Raw genomic sequence first — 17,329 nt, 5'->3', positions numbered from 1 at the left:
GACTGGAGGGCGGGGGGGACCAGGGAGGGATGGATGCTGGTGAAGGGAGGACAGGACCCTAGGTGAAGGGAGTGGCAGGGAAGGAAGAGAGGTAACACACACAACGTGTTGGAGACAGAACTCGGTCTTGAGGCCTGGCTTTGAGAGGCCAAAGAAGTAAAAGGGACCAGGGAGACACCTGTGTCAGGAAGCCTCGGGAGTCACCCGGCAGGGGGTGGTGGTGGTGGTGTGAATATTGGTGCTGCCCCTGGCCACAGGACAAGCTGTTGGGGAGGAGGCACAACTGGAGGTGCCTGCGAGTCCCTAGCTGAGTGCATATAGGTCTGAGAGCCGGGCTGGGGGGGTCTGGAGTTTGGACCTGTAACAGATGTGACAGGCATCTGCATCTAAGGGTCACGTTTACAAGGCAGTAGAAGAAAGCCTAATGTTTTAGGCCTTTAGACAACGCTCATTTTAGTACATTGGTATTTTGATGGAGCCACTCTCTTTTCCATCATTTCAATTATTTATTCCACGAAGGAACGTCACCCACAGCAGATCATCACAATGCTGCAACTCTGAATTTTATCACCAAGGGAATTTGAAAATGCAGAGTCCCGGGGGCACCTGGGGGGCTCCGTCAGCTAAGTGTCTGCCTTCAGCTCAGACCATGATCTCGGGGTCCTGGGATTGAGCCCACTTTTTTCCCCTCCCTCTGCCTCTCTTCTCACCTACCCTGGCTCATGTTCTCTCTCTCTCTCTCTCTCTCTCTCAAATAAAGAAATAAAATCTTAAAACAAAGGAAAGAAAGAAAGAAAGAAAGAAAGAAAGAAAGAAAGAAAAGATGTGGAGTCCTGGATCCCACCCTCAGGGACTGATTGAGTAGGTAGGTGAGGCCGGATGTGGAATGTTCACCAGAGACCCACGCACGGTCTCAGCCCTGGGTGGTGGGTGGGGTCACGTGATGGGGTCTGGGATGCATTGTGAGTACATGTGCCAGGAGTCCCCTCGGCGCCTCCTTCCCTTGCCGCATCATCAGCAACAGGCCTCGTCCCCACAGCGAAGCCACGGGAGAGAATCCGCCTGCGCTGCTGGGCACCTGCTCAACACGTGTTGCCCTGGAGGATGCTCGTGAGCCACGGTGGCCTTCGCACGAGTGAGAAGTAAGCCTGTCGAGGTTAAATCACTGAGCCTTTCAGGTGTGCCTGTGACAGTGGCATAGCCTAGCCAGTCCTGACCACGACAGCCTGCCTTCCGCGGGGCCCAGAAGCCATAGACCCACACTGTGGGTGCTTCTGCTTGCCCTGGGCCTGACCACACTTTGAGATCAGTGACCACAGCAACCTTTGGTGATAGCCCGGGTCTTGTGGGTACCTTAGAATGTTCTTTAACCTTCCATAGAGGAGGCTTGGCTAGCAAACCGTGTGCCCTCCATTCAGAAATGTTAAGGCGTATGTCACTGAAGGAAGCACGATCCATCAGTATAGTTAACGTGTGCATCACAGTTTGTTGAGCACTTACCACGTCCCAGGCACAATATTAAGGGCTTCATATATATTGCCTCGTTGTCCTCACCCTTATAAGGTAGATATGATTAGATATGATTGTATACAGTTGGCTAGTAGTAGGGTGGGATTTGAACCCAGTTTTGTCTAATTCCAAACTTATGGATTTTTAAAAGTTTATTATTATTATTATTATTATTAGTAGTAGTAGTAGTAGTAGTAGTAGTAGTTTCTACATCCAACATGGGGCTTGAACTCACGGCCCTGAAATCGAGAGTCACATGCTCTTCAGACTGAGCCAGCCAGGTGCCACTTACTTTAAACGTGGACTTTTTTTTTTTCTAAACGTGGACTTTGATCTCTATGCTCCTATTTGCAAAATTTTACTTCCCTTATGTTTTAGAGCTTAGGGTCCTACAGTTGAAGATGGCTGTGAGTGTCCCACTAGAGTGACTTGCAAAGGTTGTGGTAATACTAAAGATTGTGTAACAATAAATAGTAAAAATTTTCTTGAACTTGCTTTACACTTTTAGGCCAAGCATTTTTCAGGCTTTGAGGACAGCTATCTAGCATACTTTCAGCTTTCCTAGCAATAAGTGAAGATTTTCGATTTGTAAGGGCTGTGAAGTAAGTTTGCTATAGGGTTAGAATTCCTTCTCCGGGGATCCCAGGTTCTAATGAATTTGCCTAGCAGTAAAACCAACTGATAGCACAAATTACTTGTAATAAAATCCTTTGGAAGTTTCTCTGCACAGACCTTATGTCAAAAACTTTATAAAATAATCTCTACAGAGAAAAGCAAATGTTGTATGATCTTGCTTATATGTGGAATCATTTTAAAAATGGCAAACTCATAGAAACAGAAGGTGGATAGTACAGGTTGCTAGGGGTTGGGGAGTGGCGAGGGCAAGGGAAATGTGATGTTGGTCAAAGGGTACAAACTTTCCGTTATAAGATGAACAAGTCCTGGAGATGTAACGTACGGCATGATGATTATAATTCATAGCTTACAGTACTGTATTGTATTCTTTTTTAATTTTTTAATTTTTATTTTATTTTATTTTTTGTTTTTTTTTCTGTATTGTATTCTTGAAAGTTGCTAAGGGAGTAGATCTTAAATGTTCTCATCACACACCTCTAAACAAGGCAGTTATGTAGGGTGATGAACTGTATTGTGGCAAACATTTCACAATATATACGTGTATCAAGTCATTGCACCATAATACCATGTTATGTGTCAGTTATCTTTCAATAAGGCTAGAAAAGAAAAAGTCTCCAGATCAACGGTCTGTAGAGCGCATCTTCTCTTGAATCTCAACAACTCAGTGTTCTTGTCTGCTTGAAAGCAGAACTGTCTCTTCTTGAGGTGCTGGACTTTAATTAGGCCCAGTCTTCTCCCAGTCACATAATTTTGCATTTGCTGGGATGCCTGGGTGGCTCAGAGGTTGAATGTCTGCCTTCAGCTCAGGGTATGATCCCAGGGTCCTGGGATCGAGTCCCACATCGGGCTTCCCACAGGGAGCCTGCTTCTCCCTCTGCCTGTGTCTCTGCCTCTCTCTGTGTGTCTCTCATGAATAAATAAATAAAATCTTTTAAACATTTTTTTTTTTTTTTTTGCATTTACTCCCTCTCCTGGACAGGCCAACTCACTCACGGACACAGAGAAAACAGGTATGTCCCACTCACGTCAAGGGTTCAGCTAACCAGTGGATGGCAGTGCCATACGGAGAATGTTTAACAACAGTAGCAGAAATACTTCAAACTTCTCAGTAGAAGAAACTGTTGTCCCAACAGACCATAGATACGCTTCTTCTTCGGCTCTGTTAAATAGCAAACCATTCAATAGGGTCAGATGTTGAGCGTTCAAAAGGGCTTTTTCATACCAAATAGAAAACCTTCCTGCAAAATCATCATATACCGTCTGCAACAGTTGGTAATCTTGTTAGAAACCTTGATTGAAATATTGTCTGGGTTTATTTTTCCCTTTAACTTCCCTTCAGAAATGGGTAGCATGGAGGGAGAGGTTACCCTGGGATACCACAACTGGAGAAGTGATTCACCCTGCGATGGCCAGAAAACGTGGGTTGGTTGATATAATTTAATGCCAAGTCTCAGAGCAGTTGAAAATTAGAATGATTACAGGCAAGCTCATGAAATATCTCCAAGCATGATTTACTCAGGTCCCATTTTCTTCCCCTCCCCCTCCTCTTTCTTCTTCCGATTTAATTAATTAATTAATTAATTAATTTCACACACACACACAGAAACAATGCACAAGCATCAGAGGGAGAGGGAGAGGGAGAAGCTGAGCAGAGAGCCAGACGCGGGACTCAATCCCAAGACCCCAGGATCATGACCTGAGCCGAAGGCAGCAGCTTAACCCATTGAGCCCCCCAGGTGCCCTGCTGAGGTCCCATTTTCAAACAAAGGAACCTGGAAGAAAAATGTCCCTGCAGTCCCAAAGGGCCCCATCCAAGAACCCATGCCTTGCCTGCTGAGCCACAGAGGTAGGAATTTATCCTGGGTGGAGAATTCACCGAACATGCTGCGCTGACTATTTGAAAATGACTTGTTCCAAAAGCCCTTCGGAAACCAGTAATCCTATTAGTGTGGCTTCTGGAACGGTTACCTACCTGCAGCAAAAAGTAATTACAACTGTCAGCCAGCAAATAATTGCTCCAGTGTCTAAATGAATGGGAAATCTTCTCTGGATGGAATTACTGTTCCTAAATGAGTCAGCTCAGCCATCATCTTTGCTTTGGTTGCTGACAAATTGGGCCATCGGCCTACACCAGTGAGGAAGGGTGAAAGGGGTGAGGGAGCTTTAATTGGTGGAGATGGGCCTCTCAGGGACTGTGCACAGCTTACCAGCTGAAGGGCTCTTCGGAGCTGCGAGAAGCCTTCCATGAAGGCACAGACACCCTGGGCAAGTTTCAGGTCCCAGGACTTGGCTACCCGCTGCACCCTAAAACCTCTGAAGCCCCAACCTTTTCCCCCCATTCTCTGCCAGCGCTCACTAAATATACAAGGGCGTCCAGTACATAGGAATCCCCGTGCCCACAGCTGAGCGACGATGTCAGGAGTTGTCACAGTAGACCTTTCTGCAAAGGAATGAACGGGAAGGGTTTGGCAAGGGCGAGGAGTCAGAAAGTCTGAAAAACATTTTTTTGAGAAAGAAAAAATTCCAGTAAATTGGAACAATGCCCTTCCAATAAGACTCAAAGGCCCCGGGTGCTCAGGAACCCTAAAGGACCCCAAGTTCATGTGCCAAAAAGCCAGCCCTACTTCGGTTGGAATCCAGCCCCCTCCCTGGGCCACTAGAAGCTGAAAGAAGGGGAGATAGCAGAGCCCCCCCACCCGCCCTGGGGGAAGATGGGGGTTCTGGACCAGCCGTGCTCTGAGCCAGCTGCAGTCTTGGGCCGGATTTTTCAGGTCCCCGTGTTTGGTCACACGTGCTGCTGTCACTGTCAAGGGCTCTCTGGCTTGGAAATCCTCCTGGAGATTTGGGGCATGGTGAGCCTGCGTGGTCCCAACATGAGCAAGGTGCTGTGCGGCAGCCAGCATTAGGGCCGAGGCTTCTCAGGACCCCTCAGGAGCTTAACTGCAAGGTTTTTAAAAGGCTCCTATGCGTGGAGGACCAAAGGGCATGGGTCAGCCCTGCAGGAACTTACAGATAAATCGCTGCCAATTCAGGAGAGGGTAGATGATCAGGTAGGGGCCTGGCCCCACGGTGACCGTGTGCCTACAGGCTGGGGCCTAGTGCGAGTGACCAAGCCTGCCTGACCTTAATATTATCCATTATCCCCTGCCAAGGAAGAGGAAGCAGGGGGCGTTAGATGGGTGAGCACCACGGTGGGGAAGAAGGACTCCCTCCTGCAGAGCCCGAGCCCAGCTTCCTGCCCGGTCTTCCACCTCAGTCACACCTGGTCTGGCAGCTCACAGCTGCCTGCATAAATCTCAGACCATCAGGTGCTTAGACAGCTGTGCACCTACCTGTCTTGTGTTCTCTCTTCCGCCCCAAGTTTAATATTAATATTGATTCCTAATACTGAACACCTGACTTAACTGCGGATGCAGTTAAGACCAACACTATCCAGTTTAGAATGTGTTGCTAAGAAGATGGGGATTCTTTCCTGAATAATTATGCCTGGGCTTAGTTGCATCAGTAAGTAAGCAAATACCAGAGATAATTATTTACTGATTATTATGAATTCAGTGTATTTTCCCTCCGCACCTTAGATTTACTTTGCTGTCGTCTCTTTGAAAAATGGTCATGAAGGATGCCTATTTAACGTGTACTGTTAAGGATGTCGTTTGACTTTTCAGTGCGTTGCTTAAAACCACATCTCAGCTGTAACGTTTTCATAAATAATTTTTGACGCAAAGACCAAGGAAAGAATTCACCTATTTCTGACAGAGCACTTTGTTTGAAACATTTTGCCGGCAAATTCTGACCTCATAACTGCCCATGCCCTTAGATACGTTTTTTTTTTTTTTTTTCTGGAGGAGCATCTGGGTAGTTTATATATGTTCTGTTTTGAACGTCAGGTCACATTCCACATTCACTCTGTAAGCTTCCGAGGGTTGCTCTTTGCTGGGGCCTGGGCCTAAGCACCCCCATGCTATGGAAATCAAAGATGAGGGACGCTTGGGTGGCTCAGGGGTCAAGCATCTGCCTTGAGCTCAGGTGTGATCCTGGGGTCCTGGGATTGAGTCCACGCATCTGAGTCCCAGGGGGAGCCTGCTTTTCCCTCTGCCTGTGTCTCTGCCTCTCTCTGTGTGTCTCTCATGAATAAATAAAATCTTAAAAAAAATAAAAATAAAATCAAACTCTTCTTGTGAGCAGGTCTTAGCCTGAGAGGCTCTTTTGCTGGACCTGGGAGGGGTGTGGGGAGGGGGCGGGGAGGTGCTCTAGGTTGGGGAGCCTCCGAAGGAGTTGGGAATAAAAGCGGTGTGGTGACGCCACCGTCGGGCTCCTGCGGGCACTGCAGGCAGGGGGAGCAGAAACCACCCGTGAAACCTTGTGTTGCGTGGGTGAAAGCAGCAGTGGGAGGACCTCAGTGTGCAGAATGGACTGGAAGGACCCTAGAGTGCGCCGGCAGCGTGCTTAAATGTTGCAAGTACAGTGTGACGATAGTACTGATTACAATGACAGACCATTTCCAACCTTTTGGAGGAGGAGAGGGTCACGGACCCTTTAAGAATAGAAGGAGGGGCACCTAGGGGGCTCAGTGGGTGAGCATCTGCCTTCGGCTCAGGGCATGACCCTGGGGTCCTGGGATTGCGGCTCACATCAGGTTCCCCACTGGGAGCCTGCTTCTCCCTCTGCCTGTGTCTCTGCCTCTCTCTGTGTGTCTCTCATGAATAAATACATAAAATCTTAAAAAAAAAAAAAAAGAATGGAACGAAAGCTTTGGATCTTCTCCCCAGAAAATAAGCACACATGTACCAAGTATTATGTGTAATTTTTTTGGGGGGGGCTCTTGTGTCCCAGTGGGTGATGAAATGGGTGGATTTGGTATTCCCCAAAGGGAACAGGAATAGCACAGTGCAGCTGGTGGAAGTCAGCTGGGAAAGGAGGTAGTTCAGGAAAGGGACTAGGACGGGCAGAAATGTGGAGATGCTCTCTGAGCAGCACATTTGTGTCTAGGGTTGTGTGAGGAGAGGCCCAGCAGCGGGGCTGGAGGGGAAGAACTGAGTCATTTGATCTGATCCCACGAGTTTTCCTTTTGAGGGATGCCTGGCTGACTCAGTCGAAGGAGCATGTGACTCTTGATCTTGGGGTTGTAAGTTTGAGCCCCACGTTGGGCATGGAGATCACTCTTTTAAAATCTTAAAAAAAAAAAAAAAAAGAAAAGAAAAGAGAGAGAGAGAGAGTTTTCCCTTTTAGAATAAGTGAGCTCCTGGAGTTAACAAAAAAGCAAAAGGCAATCAAGTACTTCCCCAATATAAATAATGGAGGCAATAAATATGTCAGTAGTATTCCTAGAGGGGTTTGAGATTGCTGCCCTAAAAAAACCCCATAAAATAAAGAAACCAACGCGAGGTAAATTCCCAAGTGCACCTTTTCATTAATATTCATTATAAAGCTTAAAAATGAAGCGTAAGTGGTAAGAATCAAGATCAGGAGAGAAGCTGACCGTTTAAGATTACAGTTATTAAAATAAGCTTTCAGAGGAACAGATACATCCAGATGTCTACACTTTTCAAAATCGTTTTCACGGTGTCAGTGTGCCGCAGCGAGAGCGGTGTAAGTGAGGACACCGTGTCTCTCCTGTTCCAGGTTCTCTGCTGGCATCACCAGAGCTGGCGGCTGACAAAGCAGCACCTTAGGCTCTGTAAGCTGCACTCCAGTGGGAGCTCTCTGGGGTCTGATCTCCTGGGAGCAGATGTGAGGAAGTAGACCATTCTCCCCAAAGACATAAGGGAGACAATATGGTTAGTTTCCAGAATATCCAGGGCCAGGGCCCATGTTCCACAGGAAATCATCACCCTGACACTTGGGTTTGGGGAATTCACCTGTTCTCCGGACTGGGGCCAAAGCAATACACCTACCTGTTCTGGGGACTACAGAGGGGCATAGCCCTGAATCTTCCCCTCGGTCACCCTTCCCAAAGGGTCTGGTGGCCATGCCATGGGATAGGCCATGCAGAGCTCCCGTGGGTCCAGGCTGGGACTGGCCACCCTGTGCCCATGAAGCACCATGGAAGTGAGCACTGGTCGTGACTTTCTCGGAACTACACCCTCTACTCACTATAACTATGCTAGGTCTCTGCACCTGGGGTGTTCAGATAACCTCAAAGCTGATGCTGTAGAATGAGTGGTCTGGGTATTTCTGGAGACAGTAACTGATCTATCAAGGTAATTGTGGTGGTTTTGGAAGCCCCAAATAACTTACTTCCCGGGAGCTACCTAGCTTGGGATGCACGCGGACAGTATGGCATAACAAGCCTGAAAGTGCTCTCCTCCCTAGAACCCGCAGCAACTGGAATCTGCAGCATATTTATTTTTGCAGCACTCATCTATTGTCAGAAAACATCAAAGGACAGGAGAGGTAACTTGCGTCAAGGATCCCAGGGTCTGGTCTTGTTAGCTGATGAACTGTATTACTGGGTGAACCATGACCTCGTGTGGCCATCACTGATGTTGGTATTGAGGATACCAAGATACACACCGTTCCTCATCGTTGAGGAAGGGTTGGACAATAAATCCACAAGGTCTTTAGAAGTGTCTTTCACAATAAGAGTTGAAGCAAAAGATTTTTTTCCCTTGGTCCCCAGAAAACAAATTCTCCAGAACTGCCTTGGTCTGCTCAGCTGGAGAACCAGGGCTGGCTTGGTGGGGGCCTGGCCTGGGTGAGGAGCTCCTACAGGGGCTTAACAAAGGCATGGGTTTATTTTTTTAAATTTTTATTTATTTATTCATGAGAGACAGAGAGAGAGAGAGAGAGAGAGAGAGAGAGAGAGAGAGAGGCAGAGACACAGGCAGAGGGAGAAGCAGGCTCCATGCAGGGAGCCCAACATGGGACTCGATCCCGGGTCTCCAGGATCACACCCTGGGCTGCAGGCGGCGCTAAACCCCTAAGCCACCCAGGCTGCCCAAAGGGGTGGGTTTAAATCAAGGAAGAAGCATGAAGACAGGGTTGAGAGCCAGAGAAGCCAACCTGAGCACATCAGGTCAGAGGGTCAGGAAGGCTGAAAGCAGGGGACACAAGTGAGAGGTTGGGCAGGTGCTTTGTGTGACAGTTGAGTGAATTGGGACCAGCCCTATGACCAAGGAGGCAATGGTGTTGGCCAGGGGGTGGAGACCTGTTTTAACTGGTGTGACCATTGGGGTGAAGGTAGGCTGGCCAACGAAGATAGGCCAGAACAGACTAACCAGGAAAATTCTAGAAAGCTGAAGTTCTGTTGTCTTCTCCATACAGAAATAAAATTCCTAACACAAGAGTTTGAGGTCTCCTTGTGCTACGAGTATTTTGTGTAACTTTGCAAAAGGCTAATAAGTGCTGATGAGTTTTGGCTGCCCCCTCATCCCCAGCACAGGCTTCCTTCTTGTGGTTATTGCGTGGTCTGCTCTCCTGAGTAGCCGAGGTGGGGTGGGGGGGCTCCGTGGCCCCCTGGGGTATTGGATGCCCTGTGTCTTGTCCTCAGGCTGATTTTTTTTTTCTGTGAAGATAGCAAGCGTTTCCTTCTTGCCTCCATCCTTACCTCTGAGTGGTCAATCCCTGTGCGGGACAAAAAGCTTCCCTCTCCACTGGCACATCTGAAATACGTGTAGATTTAAGGTCACAGGGCAGAGTGGGTTGAGTGAACGGGAAGAGGCCTGGGCGCCCACGGTGGTTGTGTGGTTACCAAACAGCCCCCTAGCAGGTGCCAGCTCTGGACTCCCAAGGAGCACACTAGCTGCTTCTGTCACCTTGCCCCCTTCCCCCCTGCTCACCCTCGCTCCCTGAGGCTCTTCTAGCTCTTGTGTGATTGTGGGAGCACTCCAGCCAGGCCCCCTCTAAACTTTCTTTACCTTGGCCTCACCTCCCCGTGAGTTTTCCAGCAGGGACCATGTTCTACACGGAGTGCCCCCTCACCCCCAAATGACACAGGGTTTCTAGAAGATGAAGAAAAACCCTTAGGGAATGTGCCAGGCATCTTGTCAGACCTTACCAAAGGACACATTGAAAGAAATCAGACACACGGACACGTTTAAGCCTTGGTGCAAAGCCTAACAATCACTTCTGGCCCTTCTTGAAGTCCGTAGGATGATATAACAGGGTGAGATTTCAAATCTCAGCTGCCTCTTGGTCATACACTGGATCCTAGAGATTCTTGTTTTGAGCTCTGCGGACAAAGACGGTTCACCATGACTTGTGCAGTTACTCAAAGGCAGGAGGCTAGATTTTTCTGAGCATTCTGATTCTGAAAGATTTGCTTCTGGAAGGTTATTTGCAGGCCTACCAGGCCCAGCACCCAGCGTCTCTGGCTGGCATATTAGAGATGCTAATTTAGCCTTCTCTCTTTATTACACGATCCTATTTGGAAGAAAAACTCCCCAGTACCATTCATGTGATTGCTTAGAGTCTCATGCCATGTTATATAAAGTTTTACAGTAATTGAAAAACTAATGAATAGCACCCCAGGCAGTAAATAAATCACAAAGTTCATTAATTCAAAGCACCGAACATCAATTTGTAGAACACCACAGCACAGTGTAAGAAAACATTACCTACAGTGTAAGAATGAAAAAGTGGGAATTAATTTTATTTTAATTTTTAATGCACCTTTGACTGCTTGAAAAAGATATTAAACATTAACATAATTTAATATATACACTAGCATTTATTAAACCAGTGATTCATGAACAAATTAAGCACAGTGTGTTTTTTAAGTATTAAAGATTCAATAGTGATAATTAACTTGAATGTCAAAGAGGAAACCATTCTCAGCCTGTTCTGCAGAATTCTCCGTAAATCATGCAACCCATATGCTGAAGGTTGCGGAAAATTGCAATCAGCTGCTTGATCATCTGAAAGGAGGTTGAAATATGTTAAGCTTTTGTTTGTTCTGATCAATCAGCTAAACATGTGGGAACGGTGAGAAATCAGGCGATGAATGGGCACCCTTGATGCCCCCATTCAGTGTCACGGGAAAAGATCGTTTTCTCGGGTTGAGGAAAATCAAGCTGCATCTCGAAGGTTCTGTCTATGATACAAGCATCACTGATGATGCAGAATCAGGAACTACACGGGGCGTGTCGCTCAGTCTGCACGACCTTCGCCAACATGTGACCTCTGACTGCTGAGGTCTTTGAATTTGAGAGACCTGACTTGGATTTTGATTCTTTAAAGAATCAAAACACACAAACACAAAAGACACAAACACACAAAAAACACAAACACACAAAAAACACAAACCTGAACTCCAAATAAGTAGCAAGTTGGGGTGATTTTTTTCACTCAAAGGAATGAGTAGTCACTCCAGTAGTCACTTGATAAACCAATCAAGAGCTAAAGCAACATACTGTACAGTGTGTTGTTGGTTTTTTCCTAATTGTAAAAGTGGGTTTATCTGAGGAACTCCACATGGTTGGTATTAAAATTGTGCATATAGGCAGCCCGGGTGTCAGCGGTTTAGCATCACCTTCCGCCCAGGGCCTGATCCTGGAGGCCTGGGATCGAGTCCCACATCCGGCTCCCTGCGTGGAGCCTGCTTCTCCCTCTGCCTGTGTCTCTGCCTCTCTCTCTCTCATGAATAAATAAATAAAATCTTTAAAAAAAAATTGTGCATAGGACTCCAAGTTGCTAGAAAAAGAATTTATTGTCTTTGAAATTTGTCAGTGTATTTATCTACTCGAAGGGGCTTTTGGCTTAAATTATCTATTGTATCTGGCTACATGGATCAAATTAACAGGTTTGCCAAGTATCCACTAAGTACATCCATAAATTCTATTGGGTAATTGCTATTTACTTAGATTCATAATTTCCCTGCAAATGAATAACTTCCACTCAAGACTGCAATCGCCTCACATCAGTGGCCTCTTTGCTGGCAAATCCCGTAGAGCAGCTTCGGCTCATAGGCTGCAATCATTTATGCAAGAAATTAGTAATCAGTTACTGGAACTCACTTAAATGATCCTCAAAGAAATTTGGGGCTGAACTGTCCTTTAGGAAATAACTTTTTTCACACTTCTCAGGATGAGCACTGACTAAGGTATAGAATTGTTGAATCACTATGTTGTGTACCTGAAACTAACATAACCCTGTACGTCAACTATGCTACAATGATAAATTAAAAAAATAAAAAACCTTTTTCTTCTTTCTATGAAGGTAAATATATTCATTAGATATTATTCATAAAAATATAAAGTCGAATGTGTATATTCCCTCCAACTCTGCTACTCAGATGTTACCTTATTTACTTCAGGGTGCATAAACTTTGTTTTTCAAATATGTATATGTATTTTGTCATACTAAACCTATTGTTTTAAACACCCTTCGAGAAATATGTCATGTACAGGACACACGGGTGGCTCAGTCGGCATCCAACTCTTGGTTTTGGCTCAGGTCATGATCTCAGGGTTGTGAGATTGAGCCCCCAAGATGGGCTCTGGACTCAGCAGGGATTCTTCCTCTCCCTCTGCTCCTCCCCCTGCTCACATGCACATGCTTAAGCTAGCACTCTCTCTCTCTCAAACAAATACATAAATAATAAATAAATAAATAAATAAATAAATAAATAAATAAATAAATAAATAAATCAGGATGCCTGGGTGGCTCCGAGGTTGAGCAGCTGCCTTCAGTTCAAGGTGTGATCTCGGGGTCCTGGGATCGAGTCCCACATCGGGCTCCCCGCAGGGAGCCTGCTTCTCCCTCTGCCCCTTTTGTGTCTCTCGTGAATAAATAAATAAAATCTTTAAAAATAAATAAATCTTAAAAAAAAGAAACATGTAGCATGACAACTTTTCACATTAACACATATAAATCAATTTTATCACTTTTAAGGCTGCATAATATTTTACTCTATGGACTTTCAGGTTGTTTCCAATTTTTCATTATTTGTTACGGACAAAATTGTGTTTCCCCAAAATTTACACATTGAAGCTCAACTCCTCAGCGTGACTATTTGGAGATGGGGCCTTTAAAGAGGTAATGAAGAGGTAAATGGGGGTAATAAAAGCGGGGCCTTAATTCAAAATGACTGGTATCCTTATACAGGAGGAAGAAACACCAGAGCAAAGGTCATGTGAGGACACAGGAGAGGATGGCCACCTGTAAATCCGGGGGTGCGGGGGAGGCCTCAGGGGAAACCAACCTCCCAGCACTTTGATCTTGGACTTCTAACCACCAGAACTGTGAGAAAATAAACTTCTGTTGTTTCGGCCACCCCTCTGTGGCATCCTGGTAGGGCAGCCCTAGCGACCAACAAACTATTACAAACGCAACAGATGCACACTTAAGATAAATACCTAGAAAAGGACATGCTAGTTCAAAAGTATTCCCTTTACCTTCCCTCCTCCCCTCAACCTACCTGTATTTTTTTTTCTCCTTTGACTTTTTTCTTTACACGTATTAGCCAATCCCCACCCAGCAGATTTCTACCTAAGTATCTTCCCACCATCGCTATATAATGTCTGCTTTCTGCACACACGGGTATCTTTCATCTTTTAAATCGTCACTATCATTTATTGGGGTGAAATTTGCATTTCTTTGGCTATTTATGAGAACAATATCTGTCCACATAATTATTTGCCTATCTTTCTTTGTGAAAAGCATTTTCATTTCATTTCCCCATTTTATGGGTGAGAATCACATTTACCTTATTTATATATAACAACTTTTTAATCTGTCTTAAGGATGTTAGTGCAGTTTGTTTTTTAAGATTTTATTTTTTTAAGTAATCTCTCTGTCCAGTGTGGGGCTCAAATTTACAACACTGAGATCAAGAGTCCCTGCTCTGCTGACTGAGTAAACCAGATGCCCCTGGATGATCTAGTTTTTTTTTTTTTAATTCTTGCTTCATGTTTTATATTTCTTTTCTTTTTTTTTTTTTTAAGATTTTATTTATTTATTCACGATAGACATAGAGAGGCAGAGACACAGGCAGAGGGAGAAGCAGGTTCCATGCAGGGAGCCTGACATGGGACTCGATCCCGGGCCTTCAGGATCGCGCCCTGGCCAAAGGCAGGCGCGCTAAACCGCTGAGCCACCCAGGGATCCCCTATTTCTTTTCTTTTTAAGATTTTATTTACTTATTCATGAGAGAAACAGAGAGAGAGAGAAAGGCGGAGACACTGGCAGAGGCTCGAGAAGCAGGCTCCATGCAGGGAGCCCGATGTGGGACTCGATCCCAGGTCTCCAGGATCACACCCTGGGATGAAGGTGGCACTAAACTGCTGAGCTATCCGGGCTGCCCTATATTTGTTTTCCAGAGTTGTCTGAGTTCATAAGTTTTAAATTTAGTCTGGTAATATCCATCAACACTTTTTTTTTAAATTTTTATTTATTTATGATAGGCACACAGTGAGAGAGAGAGAGAGAGGCAGAGACATAGGCAGAGGGAGAAGCAGGCTCCATGCACCGGGAGCCTGACGTGGGATTCGATTCCGGATCTCCAGGATCACGCCCTGGGCCAAAGGCAGGCGCTAAACCGCTGCGCCACCCAGGGATCCCGATCAACACTTCTTTTTAGAAATTCTAGCTTTGTCTTGTTAAGAAGGCTATTATTTGCCCAAAGATTTTTTTTTAAAGATTTTATTTATTTGAGCAAGAGAGGGAGAGAGAGAGAGAGAGAGAGAGAGAGAACGAACACAAGCCAGGGGGAGATGCAGAGGGAGAGGGAGAAGCAAACTCCCTGCTGAGCAGGAAGCCCAAGGCTGGACTCAATCCCAGGACCCCAAGATCATGACCTGAGCCAAAGGCAGATGCTTAACCAACTGAGCCACCCAGGTGCGCCTTGTCCAAAGATTTCAGAAATACTTATATTTTCTCCTTGATGTTGCGTGTTTTTTAGCTATTTAATTTTTTTAACTATTTAATTTTTGATCCAACTGGAATTCATTTGCTACTAGGAAGAGCTAGGAATTGATTTCCTCCTTAAAATTTATTTCAAGATCATTTATTGAATGACCCATACTCCATTCACTGATTTGAAATACCATGCTTATGAGAGACCAGATTCTGTGTCTGTAATCTCTATTGTGTCTTATTATGTCCACTGAGTTCTAAACCAGCACCATGCCATTCAAAATACTATGGATTACTATATCAATGTGTTTCAAATCCTGTAGGGCCAATTTACTCGACTATTTTAATTTAAATGGTGTTCTCAACTCCTGTTACAAGGTTATAAACCATAGTTTGATCGTGATGAAGAAGGGTGTTGCTACTACCAACCGAGTCTTTAATTTCATCTCTGCTGCATCTATACTGAAAACAATCTCTCTTTCATTGTCCCATCACATTATCTTCTGAATAGTATCCGCTGATGTGTGTTTCCCTTTCTGGATCATGAGATCCTTGCAGGCTTAGGTGAGGTTCACGTCACTTGGAGATGGTATTTTATCACTAGTGTAGAGCACAGCACTTAGTATGCAGTTGAAAGGTGTCAATGCAGGGGCGCCTGGGTGGCTCAGTCAGTTAGGCATCTGCCTTCAGCTCAGGCCCTGATCCCAGGGCCCTGGGATCTAGCCCTACCTGCTCCCACATCGAGCTCTCTGCTCAGCAAGGAGACTGCCTCTCCCTCTGCCACTCCCCCTGCTTTTGCTCTTTCACTGTCTCATGTTCTCTCTCCCTCTCAAATAAAGATCTTAAAAAAGAAGAAAAGAAACTGGAAAAATGAACATAACAAACCAACCAACCTCTGTCCTTGTACGTAATTCAGGAGAGGTTACTTTTGGGGAGAGGGTGGATGGGAAGTGGGTTTGGGTTTAGGGAGAGATGCTTGGGGACCTCAATTTTATGCACAGTATTTTATTTCTTTTATTTGAGTAAGGATTTTTCAGCCTCGGCACTATTGATGTTTAGGGTCAAATAATTCTTTGTTGTGGGGGCTGTCCTGTGCACTGTTGGATGTTTAACAGCATCCTTGACTTTTATCCACTAGATGCTAGGAGCACTCCCCAGTTGTGACAACCAAATATACCTCCAGATGCTGCCAGATGTCCCCTGGGGAGAAAAGTTGTCCTTCCTCTCCATCTCGAGAGCCATTGATTTATAATAAAGAACAAATAAGTGTAAATAGAACAACTTAAGAAAAGGAAGAAAATGTTACCAAGTGCTAAATCCAAGGTAGGTGAGCCCATGATTATTTGTTGTATTTTTCTGTATCTTTTAACTCTTCTAGTAAACTCAAAAGGAAAATGTATCTTTTTATTCTTCTTCTTATTTTTTTAAAGATCCAAATCTTTTAGCTTGGTGATACTTGAAAGTGATATTTCCAAAAAAACTGCTGTCTCTATCCCACAGGCTGGACACATCCTTGCTAAACCAAGCCCCAGGGATGCTGCTCTTTGATCTGCTGCTCCATACACTTATTTTGCAGAGATCTTTGATAATTCATCCTCGGTATTGATTGCTGTGTATTGGCATAGTTTATTGCTCCTTTCTGATTTCCAGCAATCCATAACAACCTCTTTCAAACTCTCCCCTCTGTCTAATCCATTCTTCACACTGCCACATAGTGGTTTTTTAAAGACACAAATATTTGATCCCCTTGCTTAAACTCTTTCAAAATAAGGTTCAAATTCCTCAGCATGGTGCAATCCTGAGATATGATTCCCATGCAAATCACCTGCAATTAGCACAGACATGAGGGGTAAGGTCACCATCCTTAATCAGACCACTCTCCCTTTAGATGCTAGCCACAAGTGTAGGGGTGCCCAGGCTAACCTACACTCCTGACCAACTGGCTACAAATTCAGGGGATCCCTCAGCCACCCAAGGTACGACAATTTGCTACAACAGAACTCTCAGGGAAGTGCTGTAGTTATGATTTTATCCTTTATCCTATGAGATAAAAATCAGGACCAGCCAAATGATGAGATACATAGGTGTAAGGTCCGGGAGCTTCCTGCATGGAGAGGTTCCCCCCACTATCTTCATGGTACCAGGATGCACCATCTTCCCAGCACACTGTGTTCATCAATCAGGAAGTCCATCAGAGAATCAGTGCCTGGAGTTTCATAGAGGTTTCATGACGAAGCCACGATTGATTGCATTATTGGCCATGTGATTGAACTCAACGCCCATCCCCCATCCACTCCCCGAGGTCAGCTGGCTCAAAGTCCCTCCCCTCTAATCACATGGTTGGTCTTTTCAGGCCCATCCATATCCTGGGTCCTCTTGTTAGCATAAACAC

At 45.3% G+C, this 17,329-nt stretch overlaps 1 long non-coding RNA gene across 1 annotated transcript; it reads left to right on the top strand.

The window, feature by feature from the left end:
• Positions 1 to 786: 786 nt before the first annotated feature.
• On the top strand, positions 787 to 3,359 carry LOC144320186 (uncharacterized). Its single transcript, XR_013385748.1, has 3 exons — positions 787 to 865; positions 1,040 to 1,142; positions 3,125 to 3,359. It is a non-coding gene; the product is annotated as an uncharacterized LOC144320186 (long non-coding RNA).
• The last annotated feature ends 13,970 nt before the right edge of the window (positions 3,360 to 17,329 follow it).

This window comes from Canis aureus, chromosome 9 (genome assembly GCF_053574225.1).
Source record: "Canis aureus isolate CA01 chromosome 9, VMU_Caureus_v.1.0, whole genome shotgun sequence".
NCBI classification, from domain to species: Eukaryota; Metazoa; Chordata; class Mammalia; order Carnivora; family Canidae; genus Canis; species Canis aureus.
The sequence above is the reverse complement of the archived record's forward strand: the minus strand, read 5'-3'. Positions and strand labels throughout refer to the sequence as shown.